Here is a 14,642-nt window from a genome sequence, read left to right as displayed (position 1 = left end):
ACACTTATTGTGAGGGAATACCATTGTCTATGATTGATCATTGCCCTATTTTCATAAAGGAGAGAAAATCCCCAATTTTTCTCATTTTCCTCAAACCCTAAATTTTCAAACTTATTTTATAAAAAAGGGTTTTACTCAATTATTTTCCAAAATATGAAATTGAGTGTAATTACATGGTTTTTGGGTTGCAATGCAAGTTTGGAGGTTCCTTTTTATGCTGAACTTGAGATGAGATGATGAATGATGATAAGAATGCTTTGATTTATGAAATGGGGAAAAGTTATTTTATTGTGAATTAATATCATTGTAGGAAAAATGCATTATTTACAAACACATGCATCATATGCATTATCCAATTCTTTGGTTCTACTTTTGTGAAAATGGTTGAATGTAAAAAAGGGGTAAATGGTCTATGAGTCCGGGCAGTAGTTAGGTTAGTTTTGAGTTATGTTTTGTAATTGGTACCCGCGTGGGGAGTCAAGATGCCCATTTGCCTTGTCTGCACATATCACAAGATGAATGTGGGAAAAGGTTTTTGGGGTGTCCACGAGCCAGCCGTTTCTGGTGCCAGCAAATGTGGAAAAACGGATGGTTTTGGGTGTCCACGTCCCCGCCGTTTATGGAACCGGCAAATGTGGAAGGTTGTGATGTTTTGGGTGCCCATCGCCCGCCGTTTCTGGAGTCGGCTAATGTGGGATTATTTTCTATATATGATTATGAATATCTATGTATGTTTTGACTTTGGGCTCTTACCTATGGATGTCATGGCTGAGTTACCGGCCGTTGAGATAAGTTCAATGCATTACATTCTATCACTAGCATACACAAGCATGGTCTTACATTCGTTTCATACATTCCCATGAATGATGTTGCATGGGCATAAGGCTTTCAAATGATTATATAAGTTGTTAAACGCATCACCCACTGAGCTTGTGCTCACCCCACAAACTAACTAATTTTCAGGGATTTAGGACGAGATACCTCTTAAGTGAGGATGCCAATTCAGCTAGCTTGTTTCATGGAAGTTTCTTGGGGCATGATGATGATAATTGTATTTTAGAAGTTGATTTTGTGTCTTGTTTTTGTAAAGAACATTGTGTTAAGGAAGTCGCCCTTGTGGATTACATTGTTGAATACTTATTCTCTTTTCTTTTGAATTGTTTTCATGTATGGAGGAATGTAATGGAACAATTATGTAAACTTTCATTTTGGGAATAATTCAAAGGAAAAGAAAACCATCAGTAAATGGCTATATTATTTATTTGTCTAGATCTTGTATGTTGATAATGCTTGGAAGAACAATTTTATGGAACGGGTCTTTCAAGGCGTCATAACAAAGGCCTCTCAAGTCACTCTAATGCTCCCATGTGCATACTTCAGCTGGAAGGATGCCAAGGTCACCCTCAAACTGTCATCCTCGATGCCAAGCATCTCAAACATCTTCACCATTTACTATAGCCACTCAGGTACCTTTAGTGGCTCCTTCGGATCTCTCAAAAACTCATCCGGATTCGACCGGAAGAACTCCCTCTTTAGAAAAGACGATCCTGTTTCAGCAGCATGGGCATGGACTTGATCCTCAGCCCTAAGAATGTCCGCAGATTCCCTTAAAGCACCAGTCATTTCCTGGGCTAAAGCACCCATGGCTTGCTGACCTGCTAGTTTAGCCCCGTTGGCCTAACCAACTCCCTCCTCTTGCATCAGAATTTCATCCGCACCTCCTACCGCCTAGGCCTACCATGCCTACCACTACCACGTCCACGTCCTGACATCCTAATAAAGGTAACACAACAAATAGCACATTTACAAATGTACCAAAGCTAATTCACTCATGTCCTAATGCGGTGGACAACAAATAATTCACCCCATATAAGCACCTAATCACATTAACACCAACAAACTTCCTTTCTAGATAGTGACCATCCCGTAACATTACTAGAGTTTCAATTAGAAATAGCAGTGATCAAGTGCTCTTCTAACAGGACTTCTAGAAACTCGTAGACCCAATCAATATCTAAGAAATTAAATTTCATACTCATTTAGTTACATAAACATGTTATCACATAGCATACCAGGTCTATTTCTAAAATTATCTAGCAAGAGAACCCATAGTGGCAACAACCACTTCCCACGATCCCAAAGTATTCAAACCTAATTGCGCTGATACCAAGTTGTAACGCCCAGAAATAATTAACATTGAACCCAACTCGTAACGGTGATACAATTGATCGATAATCTCATATCTTCTATTCATTTTATCTATGATCATTTTCATTGCAAAAGGTGGCATATGCAATATATATTCACAAATCCTAGGTTCCAAATTTATAGCATATGACATGGATACAAGACTAGAAAGGAAATTAAAATCAAATAAGGAAATGCCCTATTGGCTACAACTTTCCAAGACAGTGCTTGGTTACAACAAAATGAGTTTGAACTCAATACAAGTAAAGCCTGAGGTTTGAACAAAATATTTACATCAAGAAATAAAGCTCTGAGTCCTCCCAAGCTATGACCTTGGCAGAGGCATATCATCAGCACTTGAAAGTTGTTTTCCACATAGGGTGAGCCAAAGCCCAATAGAAATAATCTAACACAGTATATGAATTTTAGCAAAATTATAAGGTGAATGCGTGCATGCCATTTTCAAACATTCCCTGTTTTCCTTCTCCAAACCATGCAATGCCAGATTATAAATCAATTCATAAAAATAATCCTTTTATATAAAAAATAAAAAAATAAAAAAAATAGGGCAGTAGATACCACATTGAGAATCTCTAGGTACATGTGTGCCAGTAGGCTATACAAACACCACAAAAGCTATTTTACCGGTACTAACCGAAAAGATCAGCACCTAACCATGCGGATTTCTAGACTTTCACCAAAGACACACAACCCAACATCATAACCACAACCACACCCTTTAACCAGATTCACCAAGGTTTCTTAAAATCAATACATTTACAATGTTTAATATGAAGTGATGCTCAATGCACAATGTGTAATGACCCAGAATTTCCTTTTTTTAAAATAGTCAGTGCATAATTTAATTGAGCAAATTTTCGAATTTGACTGCTGTGTAAATTCTGTGCAAAAATAGTGTGATTTTGTATTTTTTAAAAATAGTTCCCGATCTGAGAAAATTATGATATTTTTATATGTTGTTCCCATATGAGTCTATCATGTTGGATACAAATTTCAAAATTAAATGGTGAGTATTTATTTTATGCAAATTTGCAGACTGATTGGTGTTCTGTTTAATTTATAGCAAAATTTTGTTATTAAATTTTGAATGATTAGACCATGACTTGAGATAAATTTGTTGGGTCTATTTTGGTATATAATTGGACCATGTTTGGCTTATAGGTGAGAATTTAATTCAAGACTCATGACTTAGATTCCATTTGATTTGAGTTTGTTTATGACTCATGTTTAACTGTTTGGTCCTTTTAATTAAGTGATTAGTATTAACCATTTTGGGAGTTATTATTTATTATATAGGATTATAATATATATTTGAAAGTTGAATTTGTGGTCTATACCATACAATGAAAATTTATCTATTTTTGTAGTGAACGAAAATGTGCATATATTTCGCAGTGAGCAAAATATTATATTCTGTGGTAAGAAAAAAAATATATCCTTTTATAATTTGTGTTACAATATTTTGAAATACTATTACAAAAATTATATTGCATTATTTGGAAAATCAATCCTTGGGAAGGCAACCCACGTAAAGCCGTCCCCCCTCCCATTTTCCCTAGTCCCATTTTTCTTTCCCATTTCCTTTCATTTGTTTGCTTTTGCCTTGCTTTTGAGCAGAGGGCTCCGCCCCTCTCTGTTCGTCTCTCTCTTTCTCTTTTCTTCCATGGTTGCTCAAGCTTTGAGCTTTGAGCTTAGAGTGGGAGTCTTTAAAGTAAGATTTTGCAAAACTTTTTGTGAACGAAAGTCAAAGAGCTCGTCGTGATCTTCACAATGGTAGTCTCAGATTCATGATCGGGCAAGGTTTCCCATTCGGTTTTACTCCTCTTCATTATATGAGGTAGGGACTTTCTTCATATTATTACTTTAAATCTATGTTAGGGATATTTTGAGAAAATATATCATTATAGGAGGTATTGCATATATATATTTCTCAGATTTTGTTTGGATAATTTTTGGAAAAAAAATTTGTTGAAATGTTAAGAATATTGGTATTTGTAATTGATTTGGGAAAATCATCTTGAGTTTTTAATTTTGTTAAAAATTCAAAAATAAAATCAATAGTTGTGTAGGTTGTATCTACATCATATTATGATTAGATAATTTATTTTGAGAAATATAAAGTTGAAATATTTTTCATCTTCGATTTTAGAATTTATTTTGACAAAAATAAATTAATGTTGATGAATATTGTGTGAAGTGTTAAGTTGAAATTATAGACTTTTTTGGGGATTAAAAACTCTAAAAGTGTTGTATTCATGATATTTTATGAATGGTGATATATATTGATGATTAGGTCTTGTTCATTTTTGTGAAAATGAAAAGATGAAATGTGGACTTTCAAACTCCTAACCTAAAAAAGTTTACTCTTGGACAATTTCATGATTTTTTATGTAAGTATCATGTGATTAATTAATTTTAGAAAAGTTGTGAAAATTATTATTTGTAGAGAGTTGGGAAAGATTGGCTATTTGAGTAGCTTGGCATGAAATATGAGTGTAATTGAGGAATGAGACATGTAAAGTTATGTTTTGGTGTTCTTAATTTGGAAGATGGTGAATATAATGAACTTACTAATTTCATGGATTAAATTAGTTTGGTTAATATTTTAAATCCTTCGTAATTAAAAGTGTGTTATTGAGATTATATCATAACTTTTAACATAGTAGGATGAAAATGGTAATATTCAATAAGTATGAGATATTGGTGGAAATTATTTTGGTCATCTTTAGTTGAGGTGGAACAAAGTTGATTGACAATTTTGTGTAAGTCAAAAAAATTAGGAAATTGATCATTGGTTTTAATAATTGGAGTATGCTAATATGCTATTTTTGTACATCAAACTCATAAATGAGATATTGGAATTGTAAAGTGAGGGTTTGGTTAAATTGGGAGTTGATTACCTATAATCTTACTCTTTAATGCATATTCTGTATATAAAATTGCATGTGGGTATTTGAAAGTGAGAAAGTCCCAATTTGTGAAAGATCCTAAATGTTGATGTTTTGGGAGTTGTTAGTTTGTTTGGAAAAGATTATGTTTGGTTTTAAAATTGTTGAGTTTGATGGAAAACTATGTAAGTTTTGAAAGTTTGGCTTTAAAAGGTGAAATATGGATTGTTTCCAAGTGTTCGGAATCATAAGGGATTCCACGTTATGGTTGCTTGTTGGATTGTATATCCATGTTGTTATCTTTTAATTAATGCATTAGAGATAACTGTTTTGACTATCAACGGAGGATAGTATTGATTGTTGTAGAAATTGCATGAAGATTAGGTGAACGGAAACTAATTTTCTCATCCATTTGCATCGAACGTTGTCACATCTTTAATACATTGTAAATGTATGATGTTTGGGAGAAGAAAGGGGATGTACTCCATGTTTTGGGAGAAGAAAGGATATGTACTCCATTGAATTAAGTTGGCCAGAGTGTCTAGGGTGAAAGTCTCGAAAATTACACGTATACATAGGTGCCAATCCTGCAGACGAAATTTCCATGAAATGGCAATAGTAGCACTTGTATAGCCTACGTTTACATGGGTGCTGGTTTATAGTTTCCTACAGACAAAATTTCCATGAAACGTTATGTTTGATAGAGATTCCCAGTGTGTGTATTTACCGCCTGTTTTCTACTTTGAAGAGAAGACATACATATAACTCATATTATAAACTTTGGTATCATATTTGTTTTGAAAAGAATGTCTTGTTAACATTGAAGTATGTTAATTTATTTAAGTTAACAAGTGTGGTTAATTAATTAAATTTGGATTTAAGGAATTAGGTAATAAAATAATAAGGTTATGGCATGATATGACTTTGTAGATATCTGTTTGGCATCACTGTATCACTAGAACAACATTTGTTTTAATGTTATAATATGAGATTATTTGGTGAGCTAGTGGTTTGCTCACCCCTTACTTGTACATGTGTACAAGAAATGTTTTCAAATTTGAGGACCAAACAACTTGGCATGGTTATAGAGTGGTGATGAGCCGTAGTGCTTTTTAGTTGTTTCTTTGGCTGAGTTTTGTGCTTTGTAAAGAGCAACGCTCTCTTATTTATTATAAGCCACAGGGGCATTTCTTTTATTTGTATGTAAATGACATTGTTGTATAACAAGAGGAAACATGTATATTTAATTATTCATCATTTCATCAAATGATGAATTGTCATTTGTAAATGGACTTAATTAATGAATATTGGTAATGTTATCCAAGTAATAAAATACGAGGCATGACACAATATAAATCCTCATACAATGTCTACAACAATCAAGACTATCCTCCACTGATAGCCCAAAATAGATATTTTTATTCCATAGATAAATTCAATTCAAAATATACAATTTCATCAATTACAATGGGAGTGATAATACATATCCAACTCCACCATCATCATCATCATCACCATCATAAACCTTGTTCCAATTTCACAATATCCAACAATGTTTTCCATTTTCTGTCACAATCCCCAAATATTCAAAATTAGGGCAAAACCCCATTTTCTAACAAAATCAATTTTAAGAAAAGATTTCTATCATCTCAACTCAAATAATCCATAACCATTTTCCCCTAACCATTTTCAAGAATCAATTTGGAAAACCCCTCTTTTGATCTCAAACGAAACCCTAGATTTTACCAAAAATCCGCAAATAACTAACCCCTTTTCAAAGAGCAAATAATTAAGCTAAAAATCATATAAGGAGTCAAAGGAATCCCTACCTCAAAGAAAAAGCCACGAAGGAAAGATGGGTAGACTTGACATTGTCAAAAACACTAGATGCTCCAATCAAAACGAAGTCCTCGATGTGCTCAACATTTTTCTCCAAAGAACTAGGGTGAGGAAACTCACAGATTGAGAGTATTTAGGCCTAAAAATCAAGAACTAGAGAGAGAGAGAGTAGATCTAGGGTTTTGGAATGTTTAGAGAGAGAGAGAGATGAAAAATTGATCCAAAAAGTACTCCTCTTGGACTGATATACGCTTAGACCGCTTGAGGGCAAGAATGGTCGCTCAAGCAACAGACATAATAAGTGACACTGCTCAAGTAACCAAAACCACTGCTCAAGCACATAATGACCCCCTTCCAATAGTTCAAACCTATAAAAGTTTGCTCAAGTGCAAGAAAGACTGCTCGAGCAAAGATTTCAAACTCCTAGTAGTTTTACAGACTGTAAAACCGCTCAAGCGAACAAGCAAAAATTCTAGGCAACAACACTTTGAAAAACTAACCTCCCAACCTGTTTCAAACACAACCAAAGCTCCCAATAGAAACACTCAACAAACAATAAGATGGAAATGAGCTGAACAACAGTTAAACACATGGGTTCTTGGATCCAAAAACAATAAATGGGTCAGATCTAAACCAAAATCATTATACCCATTTTGAAGTGGTCTGGAAGGGGTGAATGTAATACATTTTTGTAATTGAGGGAGTCAAAATGCACAAGTTCATAGATTAGGGGATCAAAGTAATATTCGCTATTTGTTTAGGGGGTCTTGGTGTGATTAACTCAAAACAAAATATATGAATTAGATTTATTTAAGATATGGCCCACATAACACTAAATTAATTAAACCAAGAGGTTCTGGCCTATGTGGCTAACCGTTTGGCCACCAAATCTCTCTTAAGGAGAGTCTTGTGTTTCACTCTTAGGAATGAAATGAGAGACAATACTTAAGTGACTGCAAGGTGTATAAGTTTATGTGCTAATCTAACAACGAACTATTAAATTTTGTCAATAAAAAAAACAATTAAATGTACATTATACACTACACTTTTGGGATACATTTACAAAGGTAACTGCTTTTAGACTAACATTGTGAAAGTAAAACTTAAGAAAGAAAGCCTAGTCAACATATCGTATGCAAGAATCGCTAAAAAAAATTAAAATAAATAAATAAAAACATAGAATACAAGAATGCTAATATGTGACAAGCTCTAGAGAGAATTAAAAGAGTTTTGTGGCAACAAAATACATGAAATGAGATTAAAGAAAGCCTTCATCAAGAGCCGTTCATACATCTCAATTCTATTGGTAAAAGTGTTAACATTCCACCTAAAATTCTACTCTACTTCATAATGGGAACTTTCAATTGGGCACACCAATTTGTGTCATTGTATGACAATACTACAACATCTATGTTGATAGACATCTTGTTAAAACCCACAATTATGGACAACTTATTTCAACAAACATTCCTAGAAAAAAAAAATTGTAACATAGGTCAGACCAAAAAGCTAACATATATTTCACTTTCTCAGGTTCAAATTCAAGAACTTGCATCTTAATCAAGGAGATTACATACTTTTGTTGCAAAAAAAACTTCATAAAATTTTCCAAAAAGAAGTAGTACCGAGAGGTCATGCACACTTCAACGAGGTGAAACCAAGCTTGTCGCCAATGAGGATTTATGAACAAAATTGCAACAATCCCCAGCAACACAATAATATATAAGACTAGAAAGCTGACAAAGAAAACCTCCATATCTATGAAACCACCATCGTCAATCTTTTTTTCCAGGCCTTTTGACATTGTTGATGTTGGTACAATTCTATTGCAGTTGGTTTGCAAGGGAAGTCCGCCGAGAAGGGGATTTCCCTCATAGCTACTTTCTTTAAAAGTTTCAAACTAAGCTTTTTGGTCTGGGGTCGCACCTGATAAGTTGTTGTATGCTACACTAAAGACTTCCAACTTGTCCAATTCAATCAATTGAGAAGGGATCTTTCCATTCAATCTATTGTAAAAGAGATCCAAACTTTCTATCTGCTTTAGTTGTGATAATGTTGATGGGATTGATCTGAATAAATTGTTATGAGACAAGTTTAGATCATAGATCTTGCTCAAGTTTCCCATTTCCAATGGGATTTCCGTATTAAGTGGTTACGAGAGAGATCAACTCTAGACATGTAGTCCAAAATATTGCCTTTATATGCATAGGATTCATACTTTGTTGTGAACTCCACTTTTTGTTGGACATCCAAAGAGGGAAAGGTAATACTTCCAAATCCATTTACAGCATCCATCTGATAATGGTCTCCTATTGACTTTGACCCATCGACAAAGCTCCACAATGCAACCATTGCCATACCTGCCATAGCTATAATTTCTAGAGAAGATTTTTCGTGCGTTGTCTCAAAAGGTATTTCACAAAAACTAAGAGGTATGGAACCAGAAAAGTTATTTTCAGAAAGGTCCAATATGCTTAATTGTTTCAACTGGCATAACTGAATTGGAATTTCACCTTCAAAATTATTAAATTTTAGGGGAAGAATGCTCAACACATGAAGGCTTCCAATCCAACTGGGAATGGTACCAGTTAGGTGGTTATCACTCAGATCTAATGTCACCAAAGCTGTATGCGCCATTAGGCCGCTCAACTGGTTTCGGTTCAAGTGGACATGTTTTACTGTTGATTGGTTGAAGCAAGACGGTATAGAACCAGACAAGTTATTCACCGAAAGGTCTAAGAACTCAAGATTACCAAGTTTGCAAAACTCTACTGGAATAGGACCTTCAAAATGATTTGAGAACATAGAAATTCCCATTAGATCAGACATGTTCCCCATCCATCTTGGAAGCTTTCCAGACATGTGGTTGTTACTAATACCAAACGCTAGCAAAAAAAAAGAAATATATACACTATTTGGAAATTTGCCCATGAAATGATTATTGTCCAAATATAAGTATTGCAACATGGTTAAATTTACAAAAGAAAGAGATATTGGCCAGAAAAATTATTGTTTGATAGTTTGAAGAAGAATAAAAAAAGGCAACCAATTGTCAAATGCTTTGGTATCTGTCCAGACAAATTATTGTTAGATAAGTCCAAAATCTCCAAATAGTGCATATCACCTAAAGAAGTAGGAATGTGACCTTGAATAAGGTTTCTAGATGAATTTAAATTCCTCAAATTTGGAAAGATTGAACCTATATTTGTTGGAATTGGGCCCTCAAGATGATTGTCAGAAATATCAATTGAATTGGCATGGGGATTAGGATATGATGGCAGTAGGAAAGGTCCCATGAGGGAGCAATTTATTAGATAAAAAACTTTCAATCGCGTATTGTTTTCTAACAGCCAAACTCTGAATGTCCCGACCAAGATGTGTGATAGATCAACTATTCTGAGGTCATATTGGTAAAAGAGAAAATGTGGAAATTTCATACCAAGATTGTTTGAACCACAGTTTGATAAAATGAAAACCTTTAGTTGGAACTTTAAAAACCATGTTTGAAACTCAATTTGATCACTCAATCTGTTGTTGTCACCTAAAAATACCTTAAGCTTTGAATGGTTACAAAATGAAATAAATGAGACTGGGATTCAAAATGGTTGTATGAAAGGATAAGATATTCAAGTGTTGTGAGATTGCTAAGGGGAGATGAAGTAAGATTTCCAATGAACTGATTGAAAGAGAGGTCCAATATTCGAATTGATGTTAAGTCTTCTAAACATGAGGGAAGCATTCCATTAAAACCATTCTCACTGAGATCTAACTCTTGGAGGTTAGAAAGTTCACACCAACCTATGAAATAAAAAAAGTGATGCTTAGCTCAGACATTTTATCTGCATGGAGGCACATTCAAATCATAACACAATTAATCCAAGGAATATGATCAAACTGCGAATACCTTGGTTAGGTAGGGTTCCATTAAGGTTAATATTCCACAATGTCAGCACCCTTAAGGAGGACATTACTCCAACATTATGAAGAAAGATCTTGTCAATGAATGAATAATCCAAATACAACTCCTGTAAGTGTTTCAATCCATCCAACCCTGAAAGATGTAGCTATAGAATTATCCACTAAAAATTATATGCCTTGAAAATATGGTGATTTCTTACATGAAAGTCACAAAGAATCTTGAAATATCAAATCATTGTGATAAGGTGATGCATCGAGGCCTAATACCTCAACCATATAACAAAAGACAACAAAAAAGGTTATGGTACACACTTCTTATGATATGAAAAAAAAAAAAAAAAAAAAAAAAAAAAAAAAACTTGAAATTTTGCAGTATTAGTTATAAGGGCAAATTACACCAATGGTCACTACATTTTGCCCCTTGTGTCATTTTGGTCCCTACATTTTCAGTTGGTTTAAATTTGACTCTTAATTTTAAATTTTATGTCAATTTAGTCCAATTGATAATGCTGGCAGTGTTTTTGACAAAAAAATTATCACTAATCTGGTGAAATTAACTCACTAAGTTGAGTAAATTTATATTTTTGCCCTCAAAGTTATGACACATGCCACTTATATACGTATTTTTCATAAAAAAAAAATGTAAAGAATTGTAATCAATTGGACCAAATTGAGATAAAGTTATAAACTCAGGATCAAAATCGAGTCAATTGAAATTACAAGGACTAAAATGACACAAGAACTAAAGTACAGGGACTACCGTTATAATTTACCCTAGTTACAAACTACTGTGGCTATGTTAGGAAGGGGTGCACTATAATAAAAGTATTAATCACGAATTGTTTGGGTTACAGTACAACCTAATGAGGTTATGTTATATACATTAAGAAATTATGAATTATTGTGGTTATGTTATATACATTCATTAAGAAATTATGAACTATTATAGTGAGAAAAATTATGAATCATTGTGGTTTTGTTACAAATCATTTGTACTATAGCCTTTCCCTAACATGACAGATCTAATAGAGCTTCCTGTTATTATATAATGAAAACGTTACACCTACTAACGTGGCATGCAATATAGAGCTTGAGAATTTAAGATGGGATCCAGTAAATTAACACGATAGAAGCCACATCAATTTGAATAAAATGTTTATATTTTTTTCTTTCTATAATAATACTCTCACTACATGGCGTATTATAACGTTTTGTTTATGGCATTTATGAAAATGCCATTATAGATTAATTAAACACAACTTTTTCAAAATGTTGTCTCTAATCTTTGATGAAGCTCTTCTTGGATTGTCCAGTTTGGACAGTTCAGGAGCACAAGTCTATGTTGTAATTAGTAGTTATACCACTTAAATGTAGTCCATCTCATAGAGATTTCGTGTAGTAGCTCCTCATTGTGATAATTTGTTTCTAGGTCCGCTCGAGCGGGGAAGCCGCCGCTCGAGCGTATAATTGTTACCCTCAGTATTTTGTTTCATTGTAGGCATGTCCGCTCAAGCGTGGGAAGTCCCACTCGAGCGTGAAATGCTAGCTTCCAGTAATTCCACTATAGCACTGTAAAACCTTTGACACTCCTCTTTCTCCGCTCGAGTGGGGAAGTCATTGCTAGAGTGGGCCTCCTTGATCGTGTCTGGACGCTCGAGCGTGGGAAGTCACGCTCGAGTGGGGAACGCGATGACAGCTTTTTAACCACAGCAACTTTAGATCATTTTCACACCTCTCTTTTTCTATTCTTGATTCCTCTTTCCCCTCTCTTGGAAACCCTAGATCTCCATCTTTAAATAGCTTCCATACCGTTGAAATCCACCCAAATCTGTTGGTTGGGGATGAAGAACACTTGGAGGATAGCATTATCTTCCGATTGGATTGGGGATTTGCAATAGATTCATGAAGGAGTTCGAATTTGGGCTTGATAGTTGAGGTAGGGATACTTTTACTCTTGTATCTCTTTATTCTTGAAGAAATTTCATGGTATGGTGTGTGATTGGGAACCAATTGAAGATGTAGTGAACTAATTGAAGTTTTGTTGGTTAAAACCCATTTTTCAATCAATTATTCTTTTATTTAATATTTTGTTTGAAATCCCTAAATTTCACTCCCTAACATAAGTGTAGATAGGGTTAAGGAACTAGACTCGTAGCAAGGTGTAAAAATCCCTCAAATTTAGAGAAACCCTAAGTTCCCAAATGGTAACAAAATGCTCTAGTTAATGGAACATTCAATTGACTCATGGAGTATAGTGGATAATGGGGAGATAAAATATGGGTATTGATGTAGTTAAAGAGATGATGACTTGAATGTTATTATTCCTTGAGTTTTGTGTGATGTTTATCTATGATAGTGATACATGATGTTTAATTGTGAAATTGACATGTGATTTAATTATTGGTAATGCATGAGTCCATGTGTGAGTTGGTAATGTGTAAAGGTGGTGTTGTGTTGTACCCGCGTGAGGAGTTTTAAAAGGTGCCCAATTGCCCTGTCTAGACTTATCGCTGGATGAATGTGGAAAAATGTTTTTGGGTGTCCACACAGTCCCGCCGTATAGTAGTCGGCGAAAGTGAAAAAACGGATGATTTTCTTGGGTGCCACTCCCCGCCGCATAGTAGCCGGTGAATGTGGGGGTTGTTTACAAAAAGAATTGGTTGTTCTCACTTGGGTTCATGTGATGGAATGCTTGTAGATTGATTTCTTAGTTATGAATGTTTCCTTATTTAACTAGATATCACTATTTAAATTTATCTGAATTAGATTGTGAAGGTTCTTGTGAGATATGGATTATACATATACTTAATTGAGAAACACCTTTGTTTGTGTTGTTATTTCACATGGATGCCATATTTTGTTCAAGGGATTAGATACATGGAAAAATGTATTCCTACTGGGCATATAGCTCAACCCTAACTTATTTTTTCAGGAATTGAGGAAGGTCAGCCTCGATGAAGAACCGGTTCAAATGCTAGCTCTAGCTTCTTTTGGGGAGTTAATTAAAGTCAAGAGCATCTAGTTGTCTGTATTTATTTTTGGGGATTTTGTAATGAAACTTTTGTTTGTAACTTTGTAAAAATGTATGCCCTGAGGACTCATGTCTTGTTGAGTCATCTAGGTCATTGAACTAGGACAGGACCTCGAATATTGTGGGCATGTAATATTTGAAATGTAATTACTCAAGTCTCAGTTCAATGGGAAAGATGACCCATTTTGGGATTTTATGAATATGTTACCAGTGTGGATAACAGGGTGAATTTACAGGGCGTTACACTCATGTTCTCTGGGTGCATACTAGACAAGGTATAGTAGTACACCCAGCCTATGTCGTGTACTTGGAGAACCATGGGGAGATGCTACCGAAATTTCGTTAGAGATGGATAGATCGGTATAAGCTACTTTTTACAATATAGATTGTGCATTGCTGAATGGGAAAGTAGGATGAACCAACCTATTAGACAAGAGTTACAAGTGAATGGTGTCATGTCGCATGCATTATAAGGTACTTAATTGAGGTTAAGAATAATTAAAATGAAATGATAATTTTGAACTTTGATGATTTGGCAGCGACATTTGTAGTGTAAGACGAAGTCAGATGGATAAAAGTTGGATGAATCAGCATAGGTTGTACCCAGAATATATAGAAGGGGTTAAGGAATTTGTTAAACTTGCATGCCAAAATAATCCTCTATCAAATGAAGTGACATGCCCATGTAAATGGTGTCGGAATGTCAAACTAGTAAAGAAAGACCTTTTAGAGGAACATTTAATGGTCAGTGGGTTTCT

This window comes from Camellia sinensis, chromosome 11, assembly GCF_055761805.1.
Source record: "Camellia sinensis isolate YWXY chromosome 11, ASM5576180v1, whole genome shotgun sequence".
Taxonomy (NCBI): Eukaryota; Viridiplantae; Streptophyta; class Magnoliopsida; order Ericales; family Theaceae; genus Camellia; species Camellia sinensis.
Note: the sequence above shows the minus strand (reverse complement) of the source record.